We start from the raw sequence: 18,722 nt of genomic DNA on the forward strand, positions 1-18,722 counted from the left end.
AGGTGGAGCTGATCATCCATAAATGATATTTTCTTACAGTTAAAAAACAAAACAAAACAAAACAAAAACAAAAACAAAAATCAGAGCCCGAAGTTAACAGAATAGTCCACATCTCCCTCCTGAACAGAAAAGGTGACTGCATATACTATGAAAAGTATTTGACCTCTTTTAAATCAAAACTCCTTTTCGCATTAACAGCAGAGAAGTCTATGTACTTCTTTGTAAACTCCTAAAATGTGGTCATTCTGGGGAGCAACCTGAGGCCACTATTTCCTCCTTCCTAGGAAGGGAAGGAAGACAACACACACAGAGCATTAGAGTGCAAAATATTGCTTCTTTGGCTCCTTTTCACACACCTATTATAAGTGGTAGGAAACAAGAGAGAGGCAGTTCCATGGGTTGCACGTTCTTCTTTGCAGTTCTCCTGGGGTGAGGCAATGCATTGCAGACTACCTCCTTAGGGCAGGACCTTGTTCAGTTGCTTTGTTTCAATGACTGTCTTCATGGCAACTTTTTCTAAGAACAAACATCTTTCTTGTGGAAAAATTCTGCAAAGAAGTCAGAAAGAGCCAAAGGAGACTAAGAAATTACTAAACTACTTTCTCTTATCCTGTTAAAATAACACAACTATAGTATTTCAGCTCATTTAAAGAGTAATTTTGCTTTGCTCTTTCCCTCCACCCCAGGAGGATTTTTTGTTAGAAACAGTCTGAAACCCTCTAGATTCCTTTCTAGTATGGTAATTCAGCTAAAGGTTAAAGAGTCATGAGTATTATAATTAGACAAATAATTTGCATTAGAACACAGACAAAAGTGGCAGCTCTCTTTCAAGGCTAAAGAACTCTTTCCCTTGGATCAATCCAGAATTTACAAATACATAGAATCATAGAATGAATCACAGAATCATAGAGTGGTTTGGGATGGAAGAGACGAGACATTAAAGATCATTGAATTTGAATTCTCCTGCCGTGGGCAGGTACACCTCCCACTAGATCAGGTTGCTCAAAGTCCTATCCAACCTGGCCTGGAACACTTCTAGGGATGGGGCATCGACATCTCTGGCTGTTCCAGACATGTTCCAGTGCCTCACTACCCTCTAAGTGAAGAATTTCTTCTAAATAGCTAATATAAATCTAATTCTTTTTTAGTTCAAAACCATTCCTTTTTGTCCTATCACTCCACTCCCTGACAGAGTTCCTCCCCAGCTCTCCTGTAGGCTCCCTTTAACTACCACTGGAAGACCTGGAAGACCTGGACCTTCTCTTTTCCAGACTGAACAACCCCAACTCCCTCAGCTTATTGTCATAGGAGAGATGCTCCAGCCCTTTGATCATCCTCATGACCCTCCTCTGGACTCCTTCACAAGTTCTGTGTCCTTCCTTCTTGTGCTGGGGGCCCCAGAGCTGAACACAGTGCTGCAGGTGGGGTCTCAGAAGAGCACAGGGCAAGAATCATATCCCTTGACCTGCTGGCCACACTTCTTTTAATGAAGCCTGGGGTACAGTTGGTTTTCTGGGCTGATGTTGAGCTTCTCATCAAGCAAAACTCCAAGGTCCTTCTTCTCATAGCTTCTCTCAATCTCTACCAGCCATGTAGTTGTGCCTGGGGTTGCCTCAGCCAGATGCAGAACCTTGCATTTGGCCTTTTTGAACTTCATGAGGTTCTCACAGGCCCACATCTCAAGCCTATCCAGGTCCCTCTGGATGGCATCCCTTCCCTCTGGTGTGTCAACCACTCCACATTGCTTGGTGTCATTGGCAAATTTACTGAGGATCCACTAAATCTCACTGTCCTTGTCACTGACAAAGATGTTAAAGAGCACTAGTCCCTGTACTGACCTCTGAAGAATATATAAATTAATTGTTTCTCTGCCTTGACATCACGGTACCATTTCAAGTAGATAACTCGGTCCAAAACATATTATGAGGAGTACTGAGTAATCTGAGGGCAGATTCCTTCACGTTTTTAAGGTGTTACTTATCTTCCTCCCAGACAGCATTTGTTATCACCAACGTCACACACTTCCCATTAATTTTTAACTTGTCTTTGTAACGTTTATTTCTGTAGCAAAGAAAAAAACTGACCTCAGCTCAAGAACATTTATTTTTCCTCCAAGGCTGACAAATTTTTTCATGGATCATCCAGATGATGATGATCATCCAGATCATTTTGTTGGAAGTGACATAATGTGTCCATATAACACAGGAAGTGACACCATGTGTCTGTATTAACAAAGGAAATACCTACTTTATTCCTTTACGACAATTTTCCTGTTAAATAAATTAACACAGTGCCTTGGAAACAGATATTATGTATCAAATTGATGCCTGGAGCTTCTTTGAAGATTGTGAAGTTATAGTAGAGAAGAATTTGGCCCCATAAGCACATAAAAGTCAGATTGCCAAACAATTAGACCAGCAAAAATATTTTATAGGGGAAGATAAGGGCAGCTAAAGTAAAGAAGACAATGGATTATTGGGGAGGGGGGAAGATGGGAAGACATGCTTTGGTTTAGAATCTTCTGAGAGTTAACTACATTATTTTTTTTCTTTTAACAACTTTCATGATTTTTGAAGAAATTAAAAATAATAATAATAATAAAGATTAAACAAATTAAACTATGTGATTTAAATAATAATGTGATCCAACTATATGATGAGGAGAGTTTTATTCCATGTACTATAAGTGTTAGAGAAGCAGTCTTCTCGTTAAGAATAGGACAGTGCAAGGGGATGTACATATTTAATACCAGCCAGTAATAATGGATACTGAGCAGGCAAAGTGAAAATTTGCACGTAGATACAAACCACAGAATCACAGAATTGTCTAGCTTGGAAGAGACCTCCAAGATCATCTAGTCCAACCTCTGACCTCACACTAACAAGTCTTCCACTAAACCATATCACTAAGCTCTAAATCTAAACATCTTTGAAATACTTCCAGGGATGGTGACTGAACCACTTCCCTGGGCAAAATCAGTCCTGTGCTCCAGTTCCTATGTGAGATCTTGAAATACCGCTTGTTTCAAACAGCACAAGCAGGCATCACCATATATTGACAGCACAACAGTATTCCATTACTTAGTGGCTTAAGAGAGTATAGAGCCTCTCTGTTCACGAGGAGCCACATGGAGAAAACAAGAGGCAATGGGTACAAGCTGCACCAGGACAGGTTTTGTCTTGATATAAGAAATATATAAATATGTAAATATATACATGCATTTATTTATTTATTTATTACACTGAGAATAATCACTGGAACAACATCCTCGTGGATGCATGTAGTGGAGTCCATGTCATTAAATGTTTTCAGTACCTGACTAGACAGAGTACTAGATAATCTCACCTAGACTCTTTTTTTTCCTGTGAAGGGCTTGATCTGATGATCTTTTGAAGTCCCTTCCAAACTGGGGTGATCTATTATCCTCTGATCTTGATGTGTGAGAAAAGACACAAAATAATCCAGTCTTGAATGCCAAATCACACTGTCCTTGCTTACTCAAATGATTTCAACTAAATTAATGTGATGATTTTTGGAGCATGGTTGGTAACCTTGAGTGCAAGAATTCCCTTTTCCAGAATTTGAATAATAAATAAACACAATCACACTTTCCAATAATAAGCAATTACTTGAGAAGTTAACACCACGTGGATCTTGTACACATGACTGCAGGTTTCTACCTAAGGAAGGAAAAGGTGAGGAGTTTCTCGTCATTCATTTCACCAAATTTCATTTTGAGTAACTGTCTATAGATGTTATCTGTTAACCTTCTATGATTAGGATAATAGGGGTGTCAATGTAACTGACTGATTTTTCATACTGCAAAATTAATTAGGCAGAACAGATGACCAGAAGCTTGTAATGGGGATAATGTAATGAATCCTTGATTTACTAAAATGTATAATGCCAAATTTATTCATGATCTAGTTTTATATAACTCAGTACAGTTATATCAGCAATGGCCTACTAAGTTAAACATAGTGCATGCTCTTTGAATTTCTTAAGAACAAAGAAACAAAAATCCTTTCTTCAACTTTATGAGAAATAAGATTATCTGAAAGGATACTATGTTTAAAAAAAAAAAAAAAAAAAAAAGTGGGGAAAGGCAGAGGAAAGCACTGGAAAGCAATAGTGAGAAAACAGGAACAAAGAAATCCTGAATGCTGTTGTATTTCCTAATATCATTATGTCATTGAAAATGTTAGCAATTATTTTTTGTGCCCCTGTCCGCCGTCTGTCCCCCGGACCCCCCACCCCAAAAAAAAAAAAAAAATAAAAAAAAAAATCTATATATTCAATTTATTCTTTGAGGATTTTATTTTTTTTTATCACCGGAGATAATCCACAGCTTTTATGTTGTAACAGTAGTAAAAATCTGTAAAAGAAGTTAAAGAAGAAAAATTCCAATAAAAAAGGAAGTAATTTTTACAATTCTTATCTATGGCTATTATTGAAATAAAAATATGTATTTGACATTTTAAGGAAAAGATTATAACATTTTTTATATAATCCTTCCCTAGAGATCCAGTAAAGTCATATTGATTCAAAGCACATCTTGATAGATCTAAATCCACAATGTGACTTGTGTTTTGAGACACGTGGTTAAGGGCAGAAGAAAAAAAAAATAAATAATGCTGATTGTATTTTGTTCTTTCAGGAGCACTGTACAGACAAACACAGATCTTAAATGTAAGGTGTAAACTGCATAAAACACAAACAGGGTGCAAACAGTGCAGTTAATCCAAGAAATTGGTCACTGCCTTAACTACAAAGCTGCTAACTTGCGAGGATTAAGCTGCAATTCCAAGATGCAGAACAATGTTTTCTCATGTTCTACAATATCCCACAGAAGTGCATTGTGTCTTTTTTGGTTGGTTGGTTATTTTTTTGGGTGGGCTGGGGGGAGGGAACAGAAATCAGAAGGAGTTGTTTGTTGTTTTTGTTGTTGTTGTTTCTTTATTTTAAGCCTGGATCCGTTCCATTCGCCACTGTACAGCATGGTCCCAATGACTGTTACTCTAATACACAGAAAAACATATTTGAAGGGAAACTTCTTTATCTGTACTTACTTCTCAAGCCTAGTTTAATTTTGTAATTAAAATAGTCTCCATCTTCAATTTTGTTGCAAAATCTCAGATTTAGATAATAAGGATTGAAGTATTTAAATTACTTAAAACTGAAAGACAGTACTTTCTTTCACACTGAAAATCACATATAGCTATTTAAACCTTCAGTCAGGTACAGGCTTTTCACCCTATATGTGAAGAAGGTAAAATGAATAGCTGTCTTCACTGACTGCAATAATGAAAACGGTACATACATGTATATGTTAATATAGTATCTTACCTCACGACTTTTATTTTCCAGTCATATGTAGCAAGCGTGGTACTTGATTCAGAGTTTCGTACACACTTCTATGGTGTAAAAGGACTGTCCAAACAATATTCAACTGAGAATATTTATGTAACCATCAAAAATGATAAGTTGCCTACACTGATAAAAGAGAATGCCTGGTATAATGCACAACATGAGGGAACAAGTCTTTAACAAATATTTCCACCCTTGAACACTGGAAGTTTCCAAGGTTTCTGCACAATTTGACATCTGAGGTTAAACAAGTCTGGACTTCAAATTTAGAAGTGAATTAGGAAAAACTGACTTCAAAACAAAGCCTGCCATTTCACAAATAGCTATGCAAGAGTACAAAAGGTGTTTTAAAATATCTGTTTCTCTTTATATATCCAAACCTCCTGAACATTTTCAATTACCTCTCCCTCCCTTGCAGTTTTAGTAGGCCCATATTTGTAACAAACTGACCATAAGAAGGTGAAAGAACTTACAAACTTTTGCAATCATACAGAAAAAAAAGAGGAAGATAGAATAGATCAGCCGTCCACCACATCCACAGGAGGAGCATTTTTCTTTGTCATGAAAAAGATAACAGTTACACAATAGTGTGGGCAATGAAATGAAGCTGGGTATCTTAAAACACATTGAGATATGTTATACTGTGCTCTACATGATGAGTGTTATTGTAGAGAAAGATATTAGAGCAATCTTTTTGAAAATGAGCTCAAGTATATATACCCAAATGAAATAACAATTACGTTACCAGAATGATCAGAAAAACTGCTTCCCTAAATAAAATAATGCTAAGTGCTTCTCTAAGGATTCAACACCCACCCATTACAGCCTTCTTAAAAACTGGAATAATACAGCCAGAGCGATTCTGGTGTTGTCTCCTGAGCCCATTACATAGATTGAGACCATTTCTCAACTTCCATTAGGGTTTGAGTCCAATGGTCTTTGGAACAGATCTGGACAATGGGATTGAAGGCAGCCTCACCAAGTTTGTTGGTGACATTAAACTGAGTGGTGAAGTGGACATGTCAGAAAGGAGAGATATTACAGACAGACTTATACAGGTGGGGAGCAGCCTTGCTGAAATGGACCTTTGGGGTCCTAGTATATGTGTGGTAGCAGTGTGTCACTGCAGCAGCAAGGCAAACTGGATCCTGGGCTGCATCATCTTGCATTACTAGAAGAGACTGAGATGAGATCATACTACTCCACTTAGTGCTTGTCAGGTTGCACCTGGAATGCTGTGTCCCATTCTGGTCCCCACAGTTCAAAATACATATGGAAACACTGGACATGATCCAAAGGAGGGCCACAAAGATGATCAAAGGGCTGGAGAACCTGCCCTTTAAGGAAAGACTGAAGGAGTTAGGTCTTTTCACCCTGGAGAAGACGAGGCCTTTAGGGACCTCATCTTACTTTTCCAGTACTTAGAGGGTGGCTACAGAGAGGACAGGAGCTTTCTCTTTAAAAATAGAAAACACATGGAGAAGACAAGGGCAAATGGGTACAAGCTGCACCAGAACAGGTTTGATCTTGACATAAGAAATATATTACTACCATCGATGGAACAACCTCCTCAGGCGTGTAGCAGAGTCCCAGTTTTGAAGGTTTTCAAGACTGAACAGGGTGCTAGAAATCTCATCTGTGCACCCTTTTCCTTGACAAATTGGATCTGATGATCTTTTGAAGTACTTTACAACATCAGCTGTTCTTTCACTGTGTGATTCTGTGAAAACTAACTGAAGAGTTAACGATCATGTAATTTGATCCCTCATTTAGAGGCAGTATTTTACTTCATCATACCTTCTCTAGTTAGACGAAAAATAACTGTAAAGCTTTGGCTGAAACCAAACACCATAGAATACCTGTTTCTAGTTATTTCTCAATCAGAAACACTACCAGAGTCACCAAAATGATTTCACAGATCACAGCAGGTTTCGTCATCTCTCTCTGAGGTCTGTTCATGTTTTCTGAATGCACACCAATAACTGCAAGCTAAAAATCTTGTGACAGTATGAAGAGTCCTGAGAAAATTAATACTCTGTGTTTAGCATGGTTCCATTACCTTGGTATCATAAAAACTCTGAACTGTTGGTTTCAGTCCCATGTTTACAGTTCTGATATCACTTAAGGATAATAAAAAAAGCATATGAAATCTTTTAAATTATTAACAAGACAAAGACCTCTTAAATAAGCATTTTATGTGAGATAAGAGGGGGATGAAATCTTCAGTAATTGTTCGTATTTCATGGGGACTTGGCTTTTCATGAATTCATCTCGGTGTCATCTTTCATACATATTACAGTATTGGTTCATTAAAATTCTTGATGCAGCACTGAATTTGGTCAGACTGAAATGGGGCTGACAAACCTCGTGTCTGCTGTACAGATAACCAGACCTTATGAAGGTGAAATTAGTTTTCAGAAGCTGTACTGTTCACTTGATTGATTCCGTCTTAGAAGTCATATGACTTAATGTTTCCTGCATGGGCTGCCACTGTCATGCAAACATGACCTGATAACACATTGTCAGTAGCGCTCCGGAGAGCTAACAGCAATCTAACATCTTTCTACTGAGTGTGAAGTTCCATCTGAAATGTGCATATTTGATAAGCAGTTCCTCTTCTTCTATCTGTCCTTTTCATTTTCAGAAAGTTAATCTTCTCTGCTTCACTGAGTCTTGTGTTGAAATGAGCTGGCTCAGAAATGCAGCAGGTGGCCCCATATGACAGCATGTGTGCCTGCTGAGCCCCTGAGGACTGGAAGGTTTTGCCACCATCTCTGGAAACTGATGTGGTTACATTGTGCTGCTCGGTCCCTTTTGAGCAGGTGAACTTTCAGGTATCAGGATAAAAATTCCAGTGAACTCGATTTTATTACTCTTTGGTCCTCAGGTTCAGGATCAGGCATAGAACATAAGATATTTTTTATCTTGAAGAGATATTTCTATTGGGTGTGCCATGCTATGTAAGAAATTTATGTTTCCCATGTAACGTCCATACATAATCTCAGGACATTCCAGAACAATTTCAAGCAATGGCAAGATTCACAAATTATCACAGCAGTGTTTTGTTACACCTTTATCCCTGAGCTTTCAGATGGTGACCTGAATCACCACTCAGATGATGATCTGAGTGTCTCTCTCCACTGTCCCCACCCATGGTGCATGATGCTTTCATGGCATACCAGTGTTGTGGTTTAACCCGGACAGCAGCTAAACACCACACAGCTGTTCACTCACCCTTCCCCCTCCCTCTCTGGGACGGGGGAGAGAAACAGGAAAGTGAAGCCTGTGAATTGAGAGAAAGACAGTTTATTAAGACAGGAAAATAATAATAACAATAATAATAATAACAATGATGATGATGATGATGATGATGATGATAATATTAATAGTAATAATGTGATAGTACTGTAATAAATGGCTCAGTCTTCAAAATAGGACTATAATCAAAGTTTACAATTTATTAAAGGAATTAATAAATTTGCTTATGTAAGCAAACAGCGCTGGGTGCGCCGGGAGTCTCTGCTCCACCAAGACGCACACCAGTTACATCAAGCAGCTGATTTTTATGCTCCTAGGCTCATACATATTCATTACTTCTAAAAAAAAAACAGGGTTATTATAATTAGTTTCCAGAATCCAAACCCTCCTACTGGAACATGCGTATCAGTCTCCAGTGGTCCCTCTGGGAGTCTCTGAGGGTCTCTCGTGCTGAAGGCTCATAGTCTTTCTCCCTCTTGTCCTTCTCCTTTATTCAACTTGGCTGTATGTCCAAGATTTGTGCAGCATCCCCTGCAAGCTCTGTCTTTTGTTCTTCAGCTCTCCCCATCTCCTTAATCTCCTGGCTAGATATCAGAGACTTGCATAGTGTCCCATGCAGTAGTCATAATAGTTAGCAGTTATTCTGAAACCCCCCAGATATCAGAGACTTCAAGGAAAAGCCTACAAATACATTTCCCTTCAAGCTCTCTATTGACACGAATTGCTAAAACATTCCTTTGCAAGATACAAGAACTATATGCATTAACCACTCTGTTTTTCTTAGACTTGTGGTTATACAAGGGTGTGTAAGACAGAAGGTCACATTCATCTTACCATGCAGCCCTAGCACTGTTCCATACTGACATGAATCAGATGAACATATTTCACAGTACTACTACTAATAATGTGTACTAAACAAGTGATGCACAATGCAATTGCTCACCATCAGCTGACTGATGCCCAGACTAATCCCAAGCAGCCCACCCACCCCCCACCCCAGATAGCCACCCCTATATATTGTTTAGCATGATGTCGGAGGGTATGAAATACCCCTTTGGCCAGTTTGAGTCAGCTGTCCTGGGTCTGTTCCCTCCCAGCTCTTGCTGCACCCCCTGCCTGCCCGCTGGCAGGACAGAGTGAGAAGCTGAAGCGTCCTTGGCTTGGTGTAAACACTGCTCTGCAACAATTAAAACATCAGTGTGTTATCAGCAATCATCCTAATCCAAAACATAGCAACCTACCAGCTACTAGGAGGAAAATTAACTCTGTCCTAACTAAAACCAGGACTACCAGTCAGATCTAAATGATAACACAAGTTGCCCATGCAACTATTGAAATAAAACATACAATTATATTGAAATAAAACAAGCTATCACATCAGTTTCTATATTCGCATGCCTGAGTGCCAAACCAGAGTGCTTTTAGGAGAGTTCAGTTCACTATTCATTCACTAATCTTTCCAGAATAAATTAATCTTGAGTCTTTTGCAATGATAAGCTACTTTTTATGTGAGAAAGAAAGGTGTCCGTAAAGCATCTCAAGAGCTATACTTGGTCTCCCATAATTGCCTATGCAGCAACATAAAATCAGTCATTACTACCTACTCCTGCTTTTGAAAATAGTTCAGCAGAACCTGTGGGGAACAAACCTGAGTTAGAGAAACCCATTCCTGGGTCAACCTTAACAAAGCCCATGAGCTCTGGCCCTACTAGTCTTCCTAAGAGGGTAAGGAAATTTCCTTTGATAGGTTAATTTTTTTTGACAAATGTATATTTGTTTTTCAGATTTGCAGGTGTTCAAAATAATTCTAAAATATTTTATTTTCTGCTTTTTATAGGCACTTTATAGGATTAAAAAATAATAAAATGATAATAATGGTAATTATAATAATGATGATATTAATGATGATAATGATAATGATTATAATGATAATGATGATAATGATGATGATGATGATGATGATGATGATGATAATAATAATAATAATAATAATAATAATAATAATAATAATAATAATAATAATAATAATAATAAAGGGTGAAATGTCTGTATTATATTTCCAATCTAAATAGCTTAAACAAATACGCTGACCTTAGTGGGAATACTAGATAACGATACACAATAAAACACGCTATGGAAATGATTGCAATTTACTGTTTAAACTTTATGAATGGTATTTCAAAAATTATCTCTGAGCACTTTTAAACATTCTATTCTTTTCAAAGTAGAGAAATTAAATTTCTCTCAAAAAATGTTTTGGCAGACTGTAGTACACAGGAAAAATCTGGAGCAATTGATGGAGTTCTCTACCTTGTGACATGTATGCTTCCAAATGGGAAAACAGGAAGAGTTTTCCCAGCACACACATTTTTCCTCCCAAACATCTGGAGTCAGTGTTTTGTCTCCTTCAAGAGCTTGATTCAAATCAGCAAACAACAAGTAGAATGTTTCTCCAACTCAACTATAAAGAAGACAACTTTCTCAGCAGGCCATTTCACCAATTAGAGTCTGTTCAAATGCTGAAGAATACGATTCTGTGCCATATGTGCTATACAAAATTCTCTCTTACAAATTCATGGCTCTTTTAAACTTTATTTAATGAGCACTATCTGTACTGCACTACACTGTGATGAGTTCAGTTGAGCTGTAATAGGAAGCAAAACTGCCTTTCTAGGCACTTGAAAGAGGAGAAAATGGAAGAATAAAAAATTATACTTTCTTTACAGTCTACCCTATGGGACTGACTTGACAGTGAGACCACTGAACTCGCTTAAAATAATTGTGAAGGCAAAAAATATACTGAGATGGATGAGTAGAGCTAAAAAGTGCAACCAACTACAGGAGCACCCTCCCCATTAATCACACTTGCTGCAAGAGCCACACTTCTGTTCCTCCATACTCCCTTTGAAAAGCCCATTTACAGTGCAATTGTCTACACCCAACTGGATTAACTGGGCCTCTTTTTTGCTATCTAATCTTACCAGTTATTTTCCATACAATAATGGATTTTCCACATTTGCTTGCAGACATATTGCATAAAACAGGGCACTTGACCACAGTTTGGCAGAGATGTTTAAATTTTCCATATGAGAACAAAGTCCAACAGCTACTGAAAATCAGGTCTTCTAAATAAAATAATTTTGAAAGGACATCAGGAGAGGATGAATATTTCTAAAACAAAATTTCTAGCCATACTTCAAAGCAATAACTATGAGAATCTCACATCACATGCTGGTAATCACCAGGTAAAAAATGGGATAGACATTTAGAATACCCAGTGTATCCACTGCTCAGCGGTTTGGAAGTTACTCCAACTAAAGAAATATAACAATACAGTGCTTATGAGATAAGGGAATCAGAAAGCATTGGCTTAACAGAGAAGCAATAAACACTGTTGATTCTGCCATTTTGGATGATTAATCTCCTGCCACAATATTCAAGTCCTGATGGTCCTGAAAATGCCAATCTTTCCACTCCAAAGTATTTTTCTTCTTATAATTTTAAATCCTGACTTGGCTTTGAGAGATCTCTAACACATTAGTGAAGATCAGGTTTGAGACCACCTGATGAAACTAAACATGTAGAAGTCTATGGGGCCTGATGACATGAATCCCAGGATCCTGAATGATGATTGCCAAGCCTCTCTCCATCATATTTGAAAAGTTCTGGCAGTCAGATGAATTCTCTCATGGCTGAAAAAAAGGAAATATCACTCCCATTTTTAAAAAGGGTAGAAAGGAGGACCTAGGGAACTACAGACTGGTGTGCCTCACCTCTGTGTCTGCCAAGATCATGGAAAAGATCCTCCTGGAAGTAATCTCAAGGCACATGCAAGTCAAAGAGGTGATACAAGACAACCACCATGGCTTCACTAAGGGCAAATCATGCCTGACCATTCTGGTGGCTTTTTATGATAGAGTGACTACATCAGCTGACAAGGGAACAACGATCAATTTTGTCCACCTGGACTTCTGCAAAGCCTTTGACATGGTCCCACATGGCATTCTGGCCCCCAACTTGCAGAGTTATTGATTTGATGGATGGACCATTCAATTGGACAAGTAATTGGCTTGAAGGTCTCACCCAGAAAGTGGTGGTCAATGACTCTGTGTCCAAGTGGAGGCCAGTGACGGGTGGTGTACCTCAGGGGTCTGTCCTTGGAGTGATATTGTTCAATATATTTATCAACGACAATGACAGTGGGATCGAGTGCACCCTCAGCAGATTTTCAGGTGATACCAAGCTGAGTGGTGCGGTTGATACAACAGAAGGAAGGGAAGCCATCCAAAGAGACCTGGACAAGCTTGAGAAGTGGGCCCACATGAACCCGATGAGGTTCAACAAGTGCAGGGTGCTCCACCTGGTTCAGGACAATCCTGGATGTGAGTACAGTCTGGGAGAAGAACTCACTGAGAGCAGCCCTGCAGAGAAGGACCTAGGGGTTCTGATGGATGAAAAGCTTGACATGAGCCAGCAGTGTGCATTTGCAACCCAGAAGGCCAACTGCATCCTGGACTACATTAAAAGAGGAGTCGCTGGTAGGCTGAGAGAGGTGATTGTCCCCTTCTACTCTGCCCTTGTGAAGCCCCACTAGTACTACTGAATCCAGGTCTGGAGCCCCCAGCACAAGAATGATGTGGAGTTGTTAGAGTGGGTCCAGAGGAGGGCTACAAAGATGATCAAGGAGCTGAAGCACCTCTCATATGAAGAAAGGCTGAAAGAGCTGGGGCTGTTCAGCCTAAAGAAGAGAAGGCTCCAGGGTCACCTCATTGCAAAGTTTCAGTAATTAAAGGGGACTTATAAAAAAGTTGGAGAGCAACTCTTTGTTCAATCAGATATTGACAGGACAAGGGGGGGGGGGGGTTTAAAGTAGAAGAGGGGAGATTTAGTTTAGAGGTTAGGAGGGAGTTCTTCACTCAGTGGGTGGTGAAGCACTGGAACAGGTTGCCCTGAGAGGTTGTGGATGCCCCATCCCTGGAGGTGTTCAAGACCAGCTTAGATGAGGCCCTGAGCAACCTGATCTAGTGGGTGGTGTCCCTGACTATGGCAGGGGGGTTGGAACTAGATGAGCTTTAAGGTATTATCCAACCCAAGCCATTCTATTAGTCTTTGATTCCGATATCAGAACTTAAGACTTTAGCCAGACGCATACTGTTAAAACTCTACCTATTGTCTGAAACTTAGGAGTTACTCTAAAGTAAACATGACAACACAAATCCTATTCGGTAGCAAAATGAACATCAGCTTGCCTAAACTAGGTCATTCATTAGAAATTCCTTCTCCGTTAAACTGTTAGAGACTATTTCTGCTTTGGATTTTGGAGATGGCCTACCATTTACAAGGCACTGCTAATATTCAGTAGCACTCAGATGAATAGCACTCATCTGCCATTTCAAAAGTTTCCAATACCTACCTAGGTTCCTTAAAAAGACTTAATTTAAGTATTAGTGAATATCTGTAGATCAGAAGTTAATATTATTAGCATAGTTACTTACAGACTTGTAAAACATAACCATAACTCTCAATTATGGGTTTTGGCTCCTTAGCTGGCCTTCCAGTTGCATTTACAGAACTGATAAATCTTGACCTCAGTTAACATGAGCGTTACTAGACTTTTAGAAATCACTGCTGGAAATACGCTATTTGTATTTATCAGATCTTTATGGATAGCTAGTTATTTGGAACACTTTTTATTTATTTATTTATTTATTTTTTCTGTGCAGGTGTATTTCTCTTTGTTTGAATTTTAGTCTTCTTGGAGCTACCAATACTGCTTTAATTGCCCAAGTGTCACCTAAATCTCACAGGTGCACAGGGAGTGCTGTCTTACAGTTCCATTCTCTCAGGTACTTTACATCTTGGCTCTGCTTGAACATGGCACTTAAACACAGGCATATCATTAAGCATGTAAGTAGGTCCATTGTAAGTAGGTCCATTAAGCAATGGGCTTAATCAGAAGAGAATGCTTAGCACCCAATTGGGCAAAGCAGCCCTGATTGTTTGTTTTTGTTTGTTTGTTTGTTTTTGTTTGTTTGTTTTAATCAATAACATCTTGTTATAGTACTTGAGTATTTTCAAGATTGATTGCAAGGCATTTCCCAAGCTCTGTCTCTAAGGAGAATGTTTCTGAGTTTGAAATGAACCTGTATAGCCCAACCAGAAATGTACTCTCTTTATTATTTTCTATACAAAGCCTATTTCACTAGTCCTACTTTCTCCTTCCTTCACATTGAAATGTACATATTTTTTTTGTCTGCATATGCTATCCAGTTTGCATTTTTCTAACAAGAAACTATGTGATTAGTTGTCGAAATGTTACTGCATTTTCCTAAGAGTGATCTTACTGGCTTCCTAGTTTAAGGAATTACATTTCCCATGGACTAAGGGAATCCTGTGTAGGAAAAGACCAGGCAAGAAAGCAATGGGTAGTTTTGTTAAATTACCTTTCTTGAAGTGTTCACAATGATTATATTCTGGCTTCAACTTTGTCAGAAAAAGTTCTTAAGATGCTTTGGTAATGTAAGCATCAAAAACTACAAGAAGTAAGTGTAAAAATTACAGTTTAATTTTGGATGCAAAAACACTAAAAAAAAAATGTTCCTTAGCCTGTGAGGTTCTGTAATGATATACATATAGATCTTATAGACATCTCACTAATAGTTTCACTTTGTAACCATCTACAACAGTAATACTATATCATTAACCTATTAAGCACATTTAAGTACCAGTTTGATTATCCTGCCTAAAGAAAAACATAAGCATTAACATATGAAAATGAGGTATTGGTTAGAAAAGTTCTAGAACATTTTCTCCCTTCTCTCTTCCCCTTCTTCATTCTTGTCTCTCCCTCTCCACTATATATTGAAATATATACACAGTACATAAATACTTGTGTGTATAAATTTACTTATGCACACAAAAAACACTCTGAAAAAGAAAGGCCTGGTAAAAAAAAAAAAAAAAAAAGTCCATCAGTATTTTTATTTCCTTTATTTTTATTAACATCCTGCTCAGGAGAGGGATTCAAGTATATACAAAATCCCCCCAAAGGATGTACTTGTCAATATTAATTTAATTCAGACATGGTGAAGTTACCATTATGCAATCTTCTCTAGATATTTTTGCCAAGCTTGTTCAGTACTAACTTGTTAGTTAGTACTAACTTGTAACTTGTTACAACAAGTACTTGTTGTCAATATATCTTCAGTGTTCTGTAAAAAAAATGGCCTATGTAGAGATTACACCAGCCTGCAAAGACTTTGTCATTCATGTTACTGCAAAGGCAAACCCCTAATTTCTTGCACAGGAAAACAGAGTATGCACACAAGTATGTAAAGTATTTAGAAGTAATAAGATGCTTGCCTGAAGTAACCTCTGATAAGACTGAACCAGGAGAGAATGAGCAAGTGATGTTTATTTCCATGCCTGTCAACTGCAATGGAATCATATCAGAGGCAGATAACGACAAGCAAAATTGTTTCATTAGCTGTGATTAGTCTGTTTGAGCATTAATTCATTGCAGCTACAGATTTTGTACTGGTTTATCACCAGTACATACGTGAGTGCTAGGCAACACACAAGTTAGGTTAGAAAGGGTAATAACTGCAAGAAGTTGTTGAATTAACTTGATAGTGCCTCAGAAACAGCAATGATCAAAGTTAATTATGGCAATAAAATGTGTGGAAGTAACTATGTGGCCCATGAATATGAAAGTGATGCACTTTATCAGCCTAGGTACTTCAATGGTGCAATAAACTGAAGACCCTTCTTTTATCATCACTGTTACTCAGTGACTCTAATAACTAAACCAAAAGCTTTTGTTAATAAGAGATGGTATGGCCATCTCAAGCCATAAGGCTTCAAGCAAGGGCTTGGTACTTCCTAGGATTTCTTGGACCATCCACAATCAAACAAGCACTTGTTTCAGTGTAGTAGATTAAAGCTGTGAAAAGATGGGGGGTAAATATGCTGTTTACCTGCCTTTTCTTAAAATGGCACCAAGAGTTATGTGATTGCCTAACAAGCTACCTGGCTTGGGTAACCTAACCCCTTGAGTGTTTTCTTCTCATAAAGCCCATGGCTACCTGGTTTTGAATTATACTGTTGTGCTGGGGAGTACCAACCACCTGGCTGTAGGCCTGTCCTTGCTCCAGCCATTCGACCAGACATCGCCTTTTACATTCCATGGCTGCAGCAGTGTTGATATGCTAGATGCGTACTGGATGCCTAGGGGCACTCAAGAGATTAATAAGTAGTTTTGTAGCTAGCCCAACCCAAGAATGCCATGAATAATCAATGGTACTTGAGGCTCTTTGGGTAATTGAAGTGCAAACCTAGTAATAACTAGAAATGTATCAGCAGCAGAATTACAGTTATACCTGCCTCTAAAAGTACAGGCTAATGGGGAGAAAACAAAAACAAAACAAAACAAAACAAAACAAACAAACAAAAAAAAAAACAAAACAAAACAAAACAAAAAACACACACACAAAAAAAAAAAAAAAAAGATTGTGAGATTTACTTATATATTTCAATATTTACATTTAAAAAAGAGTCTCTATAAATTTGTGCATTTGATTAATGTTTTTCATCCTTGTGTCACCTTGCAACAGTGCCTAAACTTGTGATTCTGGAACACACAGTGACAAGACTTGGAAAGAATTAGAATACACTAAAGTTATTTATATATATTTAAAATTACAAGGAAAACTGAACACTGGAAAAGAGATCTCATTAAGTTATTCATGTGTGAGCAGGTAAACAATATCAGATGATTAAAAGTTTATGTTCAGAATCTTCTCTAAATAGGTATTTTAGAACAAGTTCTCTTGTGGAAAGTGAAAAGCAAGGTCAGACTTTCTCTCTATGAAAGAGATTAGAGAACAAATGAATGTTACAGGTTGATGACTAGGATGATGAGGGTTTTCTGATGCATGGTTAAATCAATTCCAAGAATTAGTATTTTTTTTGTTTTGGTTTGGTTGTTTTTTTCCCCTTCATCAGCAATGACCTCAAAAGATTGAATGATTAAGTCCAAATACCTCACAGATTGTTAAAACAAAAGCAAACAAGAAAGAAAAAGAAAATTCATCACAATTATCTGTGTTTAACTACTGAATTAGCAAAGATGTCTTACTCAACAGTTTGAGATTTGTTAGGATGTAACCTTTGGAAGGGATCAGAGCTAAGATTTTACCACAGGGCTTATTGCATTTTTTTCAAGTACCAGTGCACTTGTTAAATGGCAACTGTTAGTTTCATTATTTCCAGAAGCAACATCTGGCACTACTTTTTAATCATTAAGAAGAGCTTCCTCCTGGACTTCTTCAGCGGTTTGTTCCCATGTCCCTGCCATAGGATTCTGCATTGTATCAGGTAAAGCAACTGTCGTAAGTTGCTGTACTGGGCATTTGGCACACTTAAGGGGACAAAGGCACTTTAGAGGACAAGAGATATGAAGAAGTGAATGGGTTTCCTTTCCTGGTGGTTCTATTATCAAGAACATTTCTATGCCATCAGAACCAGGTCTGTTTTGGAAAATTTCTGTCATCTCTCTGAAAATTTCTGATCTCTCAAGCATGTGAAATGCTGCTTCAACTATTTGTAAGGTTACACCACAGCAGAAGAGTTGGGGTAGTGGAATAGGAACAATAATTGTCTTTACCATTATTCAAGTCAATTACTAGTTGTGCTTGTAAAGCATAATTAACAACCTCAGAAGAGAATTCACCCTGTCATACAACAACAGAAAAGCCATAATTGTCTCCACTAAGTTATTAATAATACCAAGTACTTCCTCATCCCCGAGCATATCACCTCCATGCAGGCCTTTCTCCTTCCTGTTCCTAAGTATGACATGTTTCTCCACCTCCTGTGATGATTTGTCATTTTCTGTAATTCAGTTGTTTGTTTAGGTCACATTCCTTCCCACTTCCTGTTAGACAACAGCTATCCACTGTGCTTCAAACAAAGCTGTAAAAAACTCTCCTGAAATTATTTTTTCACTCAAGACTTCTCTTCCATGATTTTTCTTTCAAATCTTTAGACTTATACCTACAGCTTTCTTTCTGTCATTCTTTTCTTCTTTCCACCCTCAA

The sequence above is a fragment of the Netta rufina genome, assembly GCF_964035555.1.
Source record: "Netta rufina genome assembly, chromosome: Z".
Taxonomy (NCBI): domain Eukaryota; kingdom Metazoa; phylum Chordata; class Aves; order Anseriformes; family Anatidae; genus Netta; species Netta rufina.